Here is a 12,094-nt window from a genome sequence, read left to right on the forward strand (position 1 = left end):
ATCTAGAGTAAGGTACCATCCTTATACTCATTATTGGAATTGTCGTATATTGATACTTTGATACCCCCCTTACTTTGTTTAAAAATTTGAAATTAGATTCCATTTACTCAAAAACCAGTATTATATTTATTTGTTCCATCTGCTTAGTTACACTTAAGTGCTTAAAGTTCTAGTCATTGTACAAGGCATATATAATAAATATGTTTTTCTCCTATCTAAAATATCTATTTGTAAAATATCTTTTGAAGTAAATCTTTTAATTATAATAATGATTAATCTTTTATGTGGTAAGATTATGTAAATTATGTATGGATATTAGATTTAAGTGACTGAAATTTAAAAATTTCAATGGGAAAGTGGTGTTTACTTGGAATATTCCCATGATTCTCGAGTTACCTGGAGTCTTGTTAGACAACAATGCTGCATAAATGTACTAGAACGTTTGGCAGATGAAGCTACTATGTATTTTTCTGCATTGCATGGAAAATAGAGGTGTGTTCTTATACCTGTTACCCATCATCTGGCTTGTAAGTATGAATAAAATATTAAGATACTTATTTATTGATCTATTATTTATTGAAAAATATTTTTATGATATAAATCCAGATGTATTGCATAGTTACAAGAACTATCTATTAGTTTTCATGTTAGTTCTAAGCTTTATTGTAAATTTTATTTTTTTACTTTGAAAAAGAATAATTGTGATGAAATATTATATTCTGGACGATTATATATCTCTAAACCACAGAATTTCTAGCAGCAATTTGCCATCAGTGTCAACATTAAAAAATCATTATACTGAATAATTCACCTTATAGCTGTAAACTGCTAATATTTTGATACAATTGGACATATTATTTTAGGATATGTCTCTTAATCTTCTCTTAACTCGTTCCATACTCAAATCATCCCCTTAGAAGCTAAGATTGAGAATACTCGTCTCCTCAAGCAACAATTGGATGCTGTACGAGTCGCATCGGACATGGACCAGCATACACCTCTTACGGCAAAAGCAAACTGTGATACATTGAAAGTACTGGAGCCCCTTAAGGGTAAGTGTGTTTTTAAATATCTCAGTATGCTAAAAAAACCCTTAGATAGCCTTGCTAATGCTTTTAATGATAATTTTAAGTTAAATATAAAAAGAAAACAACATGAAATCTCGGATAATTCAAACGCTAATTCTAACCACGAGGATGGTAAGCCTATAAGGCATACATACGTATAGTATATTTTTCAATTGCAATACCTTATTACCACTGAGAATTTTTTGCGATTCCCAGGACGCCATAATACAGTCAAAAAGTCATTAATTCAGACACCCATAATCCGGAATGATCTATAATCCGGACCTCAAAGCTACAAACTTTCTGCGCATACGTCGCGTTTACGTGTGCTCGTAAGACCTTTACGGCTGTGACTTTGCCTGTGCACATGCGCATAATACGTTTACGCATGCGCGTTTAACGTATAACAGACGGTATAAGCTGAGCTAAAATTATCTAATTCAGTTAATGTTGCAGATTGCGTTGTTCCTTAATCTTCGAATTGGATCAGGCTTATTATTTTTTGCAGACTGTTAGAGCAATTTTATAAAAGTAAGCTTGAACTTTCGATTATGTCAAACAGAATTTCCGATATATATTTACTAATATGTACAGGATCTACAAAGCAAAAGTATGTTTCGAAGTCCATTAAACAAAAAGTGGAATTGCTGCAAAAAATGGAAAAAGGCATATCCTTTGTTTCTTAACCATTCCGAAATCTGTTTATCAATTTCATGCTGCTCTGCGGGGGGGACATCGCAGCGCGCAATGAACTGGAAGTTGATTTGTCAGCACTATCCTTATCTTCAGGGCAAATGTTTTTATTTTATTCGGCTTATAATTCCTTACTAAATGTAGTATTTCATCTCGATGTATTCCGTCTTTGATATGATTTAAATCAAATTCCTTGTCATTATAAATATCACAAGTACACATCAAATAGTTTTCTGGTTGCAATTTTCTAATTTCGACTATGCTTAATGTATGCTTTACGCATGTGCTTGTTGAAAGAAATGTTTAATAAAGTAAACAAATAAATATTAAGCTTTTTTTTTGTAAATTTTGATACCCTTTAGATCATAATTGTTCTTTATTTCATAAATAACGGTTTCATATTTTTAATTGTATAATTTCTTCATGCCATCTTACCAGATTTAAACTGATGATCTATAATCCGGAATCGCCAAAGTCCCGACGAGTCCGGATTAACTACTTTTGACTGTATTTACAAAAATTCTGTGGAACCCAATAAGTACTGCGCAAATCCGACACATGCGTGAGTGAAACTGTCAATTTTTTCTTTTGTACACTTGCAGTTTTAGGTCACTACATTTAATTTCTAATTTTAAGACATAGAACAATGTGAACATTTTAAATAAGTAACAGATGAAATGACAGCGTCACGTGCAAAGCAAGAAAAATGAACGTTTCTATTATAAAATGAAGGCGTCGAAACGGATTCATTTTTTTTTCTTTGTCTGTATTGCCATATCTATTTTAAGATGTATTGTATTATGTAAAAATATTTGGTAATTGTAAAAGTATTATAATAAATTAAAGAAATATCAAAACTGCTAAAATTCTAGGCAACCCCCTGCTGCAAGTCCAGCGACTCCAGTTTAAGAAACCCTGGTATAGACAGACAACCCGGCGAAATTACGCCCTAATTGAGATACAGACATAAAACTTATATCAAAATGATGGGGCATGCATTTGCAGTTGAAAGCAGCAAAACGCATCAAAATGGATCATTAACTTTCGAGTCGTGTGATTTTGATGCGGCTTGCTGCTTTCAAAAGCATTTTCCTACAACTTGCATCCTATTTGAGATGCAGATATAAAATTTGTGGAGCATGAAATTGCTATTGAATGCAGGAAACCGCATCAAAATCGGACAATCGGTTCCCGTGTAAAACAGATTTTAAAAAACTGTAATTCTTAGAGATGCATCAAATTTCATTGCCACGAAAAGTATATTTCGTCCTCTGGACCCTGAAAACGATACTAATTATGTCCAGAATGCAGTTAACACTGTAAATCAACGAAGCACTTCAAGTCAAAATTTACCTACACCACCACAACCAAAAGTTGTTCCTCCAGTCAAAAATTCTACAATGATATAACCAGGGCAAACAAGTCCACAATACCAATTTTAAATCATATCAAATCCGAAGAACACAGGAAAAGGCCTAAAACCATCCTCAGAGACATACAATAAAGGTTTTTGATAAACGTTTAATTACTGTAAAGGCCCTTATTTTTGCAGGCCGTAATTTTCACAAAAATGAATATATCGGTGATTTCGCGAGTTGAAAATTTCACGAATTTTATATGAACAGAACAGAAAGTTGAAAAATTTTAAAAGTACTTAAGTAAAGTTGGGGGGAAAAAAAGTATTTCGCAAAGCTTTGATTTTTGCGATTACGACGGGCTCACGAAAATAAGGGCCTTTACACCAGTTTAAAAAAGACCCAAAAAACTAATTAATTATTCTTTAACTAATTATTGTAATATACCTAATTGCCTAGCTTAGCACCAAAAATTGGGAAAATTAAAATTTTTATTCCTATCGCATCACTAATTAATATTGAAGCAGGCTTAATTTAATTTTTCCATCATGTCCTCTAGCCCCTCATTCACTCAGCCATCCCTTTAAATTAGTATGGATTGAAGACAAGAAAGAATTTCAACCAATCACAAAAAATGCTGGTGGAAAAAATTGAAATAAGTGAGAGATGGAGCGCTTAACGAGGATCCTTAAGCGCTCCATCTCTCACTTTGTAATCACAGTTCAACAGCTTTCGGCCATGAAGGCGGTAGCTATCATAATCATACCACACACTCTACAACCAATCACGTTCGTCTCGATCTAGTTACTCAACCGTAAACCACAGAAGGATTTTTCGCCGATTTAATGGCTATATCCAAACTAAACAATAAAATTATCATAGGTAGAGACTTTAACTCACACCACAAAAATCGGAACTGCAGAAATGATAATTCAAATGGTCACATTGTTAATCAATTTGCCTCAACGGCCAACTTTACTGTTGTAGCTCCCTCCTACCCAACATGCTATAGATCTGCAAGCATTATTGAATTTTTCCTGCTAAAAAATATTTATCAACCATCAAGGATAGAAAGATTACGTGAACTATTCTCTGATTATAACCCTGTTTTAATGGAGGTGAATATCAGTAGCTATAGTACATCACACAAAAGAGCCTTTATTATGAACTGGGTAGCTCTAAACAACACTCAGTACCCGTTACCCGCGATACACAGTGAAGACGAGTTAGACGCAGTTATCGAAGATTTTACTAGCACACTTAACCGTGCTCTGAAAAATAGCAAGGCGGTCCCGTTGACTGGTAGGGCCAGAGATCCTGCTATTAGAGAACTTTTAGCTAACAGAAAGAGAGCTAGAAAAATATGGCAGAGGACCAGATGCCCAGAAGTTAAGAGAATTTTAAATCGGCTGAATCAGGAAGTCAGTACACGCACAAAACAAATGGTCTAGATATTTAGAATCACTCTCTACTGATGATCATGTATATGGAAAGCTGCTTCTAGATATAATAGATGCTACACAAATATTCTGCCCCTTAATGGCCCCTCTGGGATCACATACACAGAAACTGAGAAAGCTGAGTCACTAGCTGATCACTACGCTACTCAGTTTTACATTAACATCTCACACCCAGACACAGAACGCACAGTTAGTTACACTAACAATTTATACTTTTCATAACCAAAAACAGACAACATCCGTCTTGCTAAACCTTCGGAAGTTAACACCGCCACCTCCATACCTGTCCCTTTCAATGATGTTCGATCGATTATTGCGGCTTCCCCGCTCTCTCCAGATGAGTATGCGATGAGAATCGCTACTCAGACTGAATCTGCTCTCATCTGTAAAGAGTACTCGTCCCCATTCATTGTCTCTCCAATTCCGGTGTTCCCGGCACCACAGAGAACGCCTTCTCCGATGGGCAGGCGTTAGAGGTACACACCGTACAGGGCGTCGTGCAAACAGACCACCACCCTGCAGTCTTCTGGCCACGGTAAAACGCGATATCTGTCGTCCAGTCGCCTGCGTCGTGTGTCTAGCAATTTCTCCCGCTGTCTGCCGCCTGTTTCTTCTGGCCTGTAAGGCAATATACCGGTCATCTGCAGGTGTGGTTCCTTGTGAACGACCACTACTAAACCCCCGGATAGCTGTTCCTGTAGTTTTAAATTGTCTCCAAAGTCGTGAAACGATGCTGTGAGCAATTCCGATCTCTGCAGCCACACTTGTCACACGGCGGCCTTCCTCCAACTTCCCAATGACCTCGGGTAAAAGCATCCAGATGTCATCTAACAGATTGATTATTCGCCATTTCTCGCCGAGGCAGCAACTCAGTGTGATTTTAACTGCTATACGGTGTGCAATCTCTTTGCCAGAAATACTGATCTTTCACCGAGAACATGCTTTATACAACTCAGACACTCCCCCATTATGTCTACCTGCATATCTGCGCAAGTGCTACCGTAGATCACCTTACTTAATCTCGGGATTGGTCTTTCTGTCCGCTCTGCCTCTTCGTTCAGCTGATATGCTAATTTTTCGACTTCGTCCTTAATTTTTGCACACCAGTGTATTTCACGTGCTATACACAGGATAAGGTACAACCCAGGAACCTGGAAATGATGTGTGTCTTTGTACCCTTCTAAAGGAGTATGGATTGAAAACAGCCTAGGCCTTCCCCGTAGCACACTGTAAATCACACTTCACCCAATAGGATTACTCCTCTGCCAGCCAACAGAAGTTCAACAAGCTCCCGCCTACCACCTGACTACTGAACCATTCAGCCTTGAATACTCGAGGAGAGGGGGAAGAAAAAAGAAGAAAAGGGCTTTTTCTTCTCTCTCCGCCCCCGATTGCCTCTGCTGCTCACACTCCAACTAGCTCTAGGTTTTAACTTCAAAACTCATCATCTTATATTTGCTGCAAACTCTGCCATTACTACTGATTATAATGTCACAATTGCTTTCATTTCATTTCACTGCCATAACTGCTCTTCGAATTTTTATTTTTACGAACTTCAGCAACATTATTTCTTTAACATTCGTAAAAGTATTAACTTACTACACTGGGATAAGGCTATGCCCAGGAACCCACTACAACTGAACATTAGTTCATCGAGGAAGGGCATACTCTAAATGAAGCTGCAGATGTCCAAATAAAAAAGGAAAAGAAAACCTATTCACAATAAATTGTTTCAACAAAGGAAACGATTGTGTGATTTTAGATGACAGTCGGAGAGTATTAGTATCAAATATTTTATTTCATCATACCACCAACAAATATTTTCTTTTGTTTCAGAAGCCCATCAAAAACTTACATGACAGCAAATGCAAATCTAGTATAAATAACGTTTATGTTGCTAAAATAAATTCTGATTTCCAAAGATGGCCTGTTTCTCGCATTGTTGGTAAATCATGGTTGATGGGCATTAAGAATGGTCTTTCCTCTAATTCACTGGACACACACAAATTAGCAGCACGTTGGTGTTAATTCTTTTTAATTCTGTATTAAAATATACAACTTTAAACTTAGTTGACATATGCGGCATTTGAAGTGCAAATAATAAAAATTTTTCTTAAATACTATGCTTTGTTGCTTATCTTTTAGAAATTTAAAGACCTGGAATTCTGCAATTCTGAGTAAAAAATGAAAATAAAAAACAATTAACACCAACAAAAACTTGTGGTAACATGACAGACAAATTATTACAAATACTACAAAAGATCATGCCTTTTCATTTTATTTAACCATATGTTAAAGCAGTATTCTTTATTAGACCTGGAAAAGTTAGAAACAGGAATATATTTTACTACAAAAACTACACGACAATTTTGAAATTAGAAGCTTTTCTGTATGAATTCCACTCTAAAACAATGCAAGTGCAGTCTTGACGATAAGAAAGTCAAATTTATTGAAATTTAAATTTGTATTTCCATTTTAATTTTCATTTTCCTAAAAACATTTGTCAACTTTGCAGGATTTCATCTTCAAGTATATATGTACAGACATTTAAAGTTCTGATGTATTAACATCTCGTGGAAATACACCTATCCCTCGATTTATACAGTACTTACCTGTTTTACATGATTTCAGTTTTACACAGTTTAAAAATTAACAGATTTCAAAAACTTAGTAAAATAGTATTTGCTGCATAAATGCAAATACATACATTTGAAGTCATTTTTTAATCTCATTTCTTTGGTAACACTGGTGGCAACAACAAGGATGGGGATTCCCCGTGTTAGGGGAATCTCAATAGTATGTATATGTATTTCATAACAGTAAAATTTTAAATTATATGGTTCACGCGAACTAATGCAGTATCAGTATTTTAGCAGCAAGGATTACATCATTTTTATCTACATATCTGAATGTTTACTAGCAAGTTTTCAACATTTATAGTTTTTGTGGCATTTTTTATAATTTATGTAAATTTTTTAAAGTATTATAATGCCAAAACGATTTTTAAAAAAAAATCAAAAATGAAATTAGAAGCAAAAATTAAAATATTAGATCATCTATGTAATAGAGAAGGAGTAACAAATGTTGCTAAATTTTACTCCATGAATGAAGCCACAATAAGGACAATTAAAAAAAAAAAAATGAAGACTCTACTAGAAAAAGAATTAGATATGGGTAGAAGACGAAAATTTAAAATGGATTCCAATTGATACTGATGCTATTAGAAACAAGGCTTTAAAAATTTATAAAGCACTTAAGAATCGGTCACTATCGACTTTGTCAGATGAAAAAAAGGTATCTTTTTCCACAAGTCATGGTTGGTTTGAGAGATTTAATAATATTTAAACAAAGGCATTCTTTACATAATCTAAGATTGAAAGGAGAAAGTGCATCTGCTGATTCGAATGTAACAACAATATCCAGCAAAATTTGCTGAAATCAATTGCCACGATCTCCTACATTTCTGATCAGATCTTCAATGCTGACGTGTCTACGTTGTTCTGAAAAAAAAAAAAAAAAAATACAGTCAAAAGTCGTTAATCCGGACTCGTCGGGACTTCGGCGATTCCGGATTATCGATTTTTCCGGATTATAGATCATCAGTTTAAATCTCGTAAGATGGCATGCAGAAATTCTAAAATTAAAAATATGAAACCGTAATTTATGAAATAAAGAACAATTATGATCTAAAGGGTATCAAAATTTACAAAAAAAAAAGCTTAATATTTATTTGTTTACTTTATTAAACATTTCTTTCAATGTAAGTTGTTTAAGTTGCTTCATTTTATGTGATACTAATACTTTCTCTTTAATTCTATAAACAGACATAATTTCTTTTCAGTTAAAGAGTTCTGCTGTTCAAGTCCCGTTAATTGCTGTGCCGAGAATACCGACTAACTGGTCAATGGAAATTTTTTCGTTTTCACTAACCTCTCTGTCACATTCTTCATGTCTTTATCCATTTTTTTCAGCAATTTCACTTTTTGTTTGTTGGACATTGAAACATACTTTCGTTTTGTAGATCCTTTGGAAGTTCCAGCATCGGAAATTCTATTTGACATAATCGAAAGTTCAAGTTTACTTTTATAAAATTGCTCTTACAGTCTGCAAAAAATAATAAGCGGGATCCTATTCGAAGATTAAGGAACAACGCAATCATTAACATTAACTGAAATAGATAATTAGATAATTTTAGCCTACACCGTCCGTTATACATTAAACGCGCAGGCGAAAACGTATTCTGCGCTTGCTCACACGCATATGCGCAGTAGTCAAGTTCTTACGCGCTCGCGTAAAACGCCTGTGCACATGTGCTAACGCGGCACATGCGCAGAAAGTTTTTAGCTTTGAGGTCCGGATTATAGATCATTCCGGATTATAGGTGTCCGAATTAACGACTTTTGACTGTACCTTGCAAATCAGCTAGTGGTCATAAGGTAGTGAAAAGTCATACAATTTTTTTCTGTTGCAATGCTTCAGGCAATTATATAATGAAACCATTGGTTATTAACAAATCAAAAACACCATGTTCATTTAAAGGAACAAATATAAATAACCTTCCCTTTTATTGGATGCCTAACAGGAAAGCACGGGTCACTGCCATAAGGTTCAATGAATGATTTCTTACCATGTTTGTCCCAGATGTCAAAAATTATTTAGGTAAAAAAGGATTGCCTTTTAAGACTCTTCTTTTAATAGATAATGCACCTGGTCATCTTCAAAATTTACAACACAAAAAAGTAGAAATAGTCTTTTTGCCCAAAAAATACAACTTCTTTATTACAGCCATTGAATCAAGTAATATTTTCTGGCTTTTACAACATTGTGTATATCAAACAAACCTTTAGGTATATTTTAGAAAAAATGGAGAATAATGAATCTTACTCTTATGGATGCTTGGAAGAAATTTACAATCTTAGATTGTGTTGGACTGTCATATACTCAGATTAAACAATCAATGCTCAACGCATGCTGGAAAGCAATACGCTGGATGTTGCTAAAGATGAGAATGATAGATTACCATTAGAGTGTGAATATTCTCAGATCACTAAATTGGCTCAAACTGTAGTAGGAGAAGGTTTTGAGGATTTAGCTCAAGCATATATTAAAGGAATAATGGTTGATGAAGAACTAAATGAGGATGAGTTAGTTAACATGATTCATGAAACAAATAAACATGATGAAGACCAATCTGAACCAGCTGCATTCACAGCTAAAGTCATCAGTGTAGGACTTGAATTGGGAAGAAAATTAGATAATCATTTTTTACAATATGACACAAATGTCGAATGAAATCTCCGATTCCAAGGGGAGCTTAGTAAGTGTTTAAATCTATATACGGATGTTTAAAAAGATTTAGGGGGACAAAAAAACAACAGGCAATTGTTAATTATGGATTTCATCATGAAGTCTAGTCGATGTGAGATCTCCCCTAATTTATCATCTATTGAAGCAGAATTGTATCACGAATACTCAAGTGATGAAAGAGACATCATACCAATCAAGAAGAAAAAACTAATAATTCATGAAAGTGATGTCAGTCCAAAATCAACTCTAAATATGAGAATATTTGTAGAAATTTCCTGTTCTTTCAATTCGAGCCACAATTTTTCATAAATGCTACATACTTTCATTACATTATCAGGTTGCATACTTCTGATGTCTGTGTAATTTATTTAATTGATGATGTAATTTATTTAATTGATAACTAAATATACTCGATTATGTTTTCACAAGGCTTGCTAATGTTTTTTTAAATAACACGAAAATAATCATGCAATGCAATAAAAATAGAACATCATTTTCCTGCCTCAGAATATACTACTAATAACAGGTTGTTTAAAGAGCAAAATATACAAAATTTAAATTAAATAATTATTTCCTTTTACTCAGTTGAATATACATTTAATTCATAAACATGTATATGCAGATAAAATTAGCTATGTCAATAAAGTTCTGCAAAGAATAATGAACGTGATCCTATTAGTTAAGTGTTGCAACTTTATTTCATATGAAATATTTTCTATATAGTCATTCCTTAAAAGTAGTCTCTGAATAATTAAACCAATTAAATTTGTTTCTAAATGTACTTGGGTTAATTGATAAAAGCAAGGCTTTTTTTTAAATGGCAAGCTGATTTTTAATTGATTTCATACTTAGATACATCATTATACATACATTAATAAAATAAATAAAATTCTAATTATGTTAGGGCAGTTTCCATTTTGCTGGTGTTTACTAAAGAAAATTTTACAGATAGCATTTTTAACGAAAACGCTGTTTATGATCATTTAAGATTTAAAAATAAATAAATAAATAAATAAAGAGAGAGAGAGAGATTATTTTGTAAGTATTCATCAAGAATATTTCTTCCAATTTATGTTTTCAAAGAAACGCCTTTATTACACCAAAGTAAAAAAAAATTATCCCTCTACCAAAACTTAAATCTGTATCGATTAAAAAAGAACAGTAATGCGTATTTAATAAGAACACAGGAATAAATTGTATTAAAACTCAAATCTATTTGTAAATTGTTCTTCTCTAAACTTATGCTTTGAACCTGAAATATTTTGAATGAAATAGTGCTTTTTTATTTATTTTAAGACTTGATCTATTTTAAATTTACCTAAAATACCTAAAATAATTATTTTAGCTTTTCAAGAGTTTCTTTTACATTGCTGAATTTGATGAAGGTGTACAAACGGTGCCAAATTCTTGGTTTTGGGCTGATATGGATAAATGACATATGTAATATGAAAAAATGAATCAAACTGAACAAAATGATTGCATCACATCAAGCCCCAGATTATTGAGAACTTTGGCAATTTCACCGGGTTCTCTAAATTTTTGCATCGACAAGTATGATATTTTCTATAATTATGTGTTCTTGTTGCTCATTTTTCTCACTGTATAATTTAGAAAGCTGAATAGAACATGGAAAATGCTGTTATGAATGACATCAGTACCAAAATATTTTTAAAATATAGTAACATCTCCATTTTTAGTACTTTTATCCATAAATTATTAGTACGAGTTGGTAGTTTGGTTTTTGAATCTTAACATTATTTTAATTACCAGACTAGTTGTTTAAAAATAGGAATGCATGTATTAAAAAATTCAAAAATTAACAATCATATCAGGATATAATATATATTTGCTTTAACATTTAACTGCATTTTTTTTATACAAATTTGATGCTCTCAAAATCTATTCGGTCACCTTAATTTTGCAGTGGAAAAATAATGAAATAGTATAATCCTACAATTCGAAACCATAAAAATTCTATTTGATTTATTTATTGAATAAATTGTTGCAAAATATCTGAAATTTGCAGAATTTTATAAAATAATGTAGCCATGACTGTTAATTTAATTTTACATCAAATATTTCGATAATTATACATGAGCAAATAAATGCTGCTAGAACATTTAGATGTTTAATCTAACATTAAACGATTATTTAATTCATTCTTTTTGCTTTATGTTAAATTATTGTTTATGAGTGATAACGGAAATTTAAA

General features: G+C 33.1%; 1 long non-coding RNA gene across 3 annotated transcripts in view; it reads left to right on the forward strand.

Annotated features, from left to right (window-relative positions):
* The first annotated feature begins 464 nt into the window (after positions 1-464).
* The window catches only part of LOC146998013 (uncharacterized), a 123,208-nt gene continuing 111,578 nt past the window's right edge, over positions 465-12,094 (forward strand). For 2 of the 3 annotated variants that reach the window (XR_015040213.1, XR_015040214.1), the window contains exons 1-2: positions 465-1,052; positions 11,228-11,433. This is a non-coding gene — a long non-coding RNA (uncharacterized LOC146998013). The remainder of the gene's footprint in view (positions 1,053-11,227; positions 11,434-12,094) is intronic. The other variant, XR_015040212.1, reaches the window with a different exon arrangement.

This window comes from Stegodyphus dumicola, chromosome 3 (assembly GCF_044657685.1).
Source record: "Stegodyphus dumicola isolate Sdum_Otavi_A_Nest chromosome 3, ASM4465768v1".
Taxonomy (NCBI): domain Eukaryota; kingdom Metazoa; phylum Arthropoda; class Arachnida; order Araneae; family Eresidae; genus Stegodyphus; species Stegodyphus dumicola.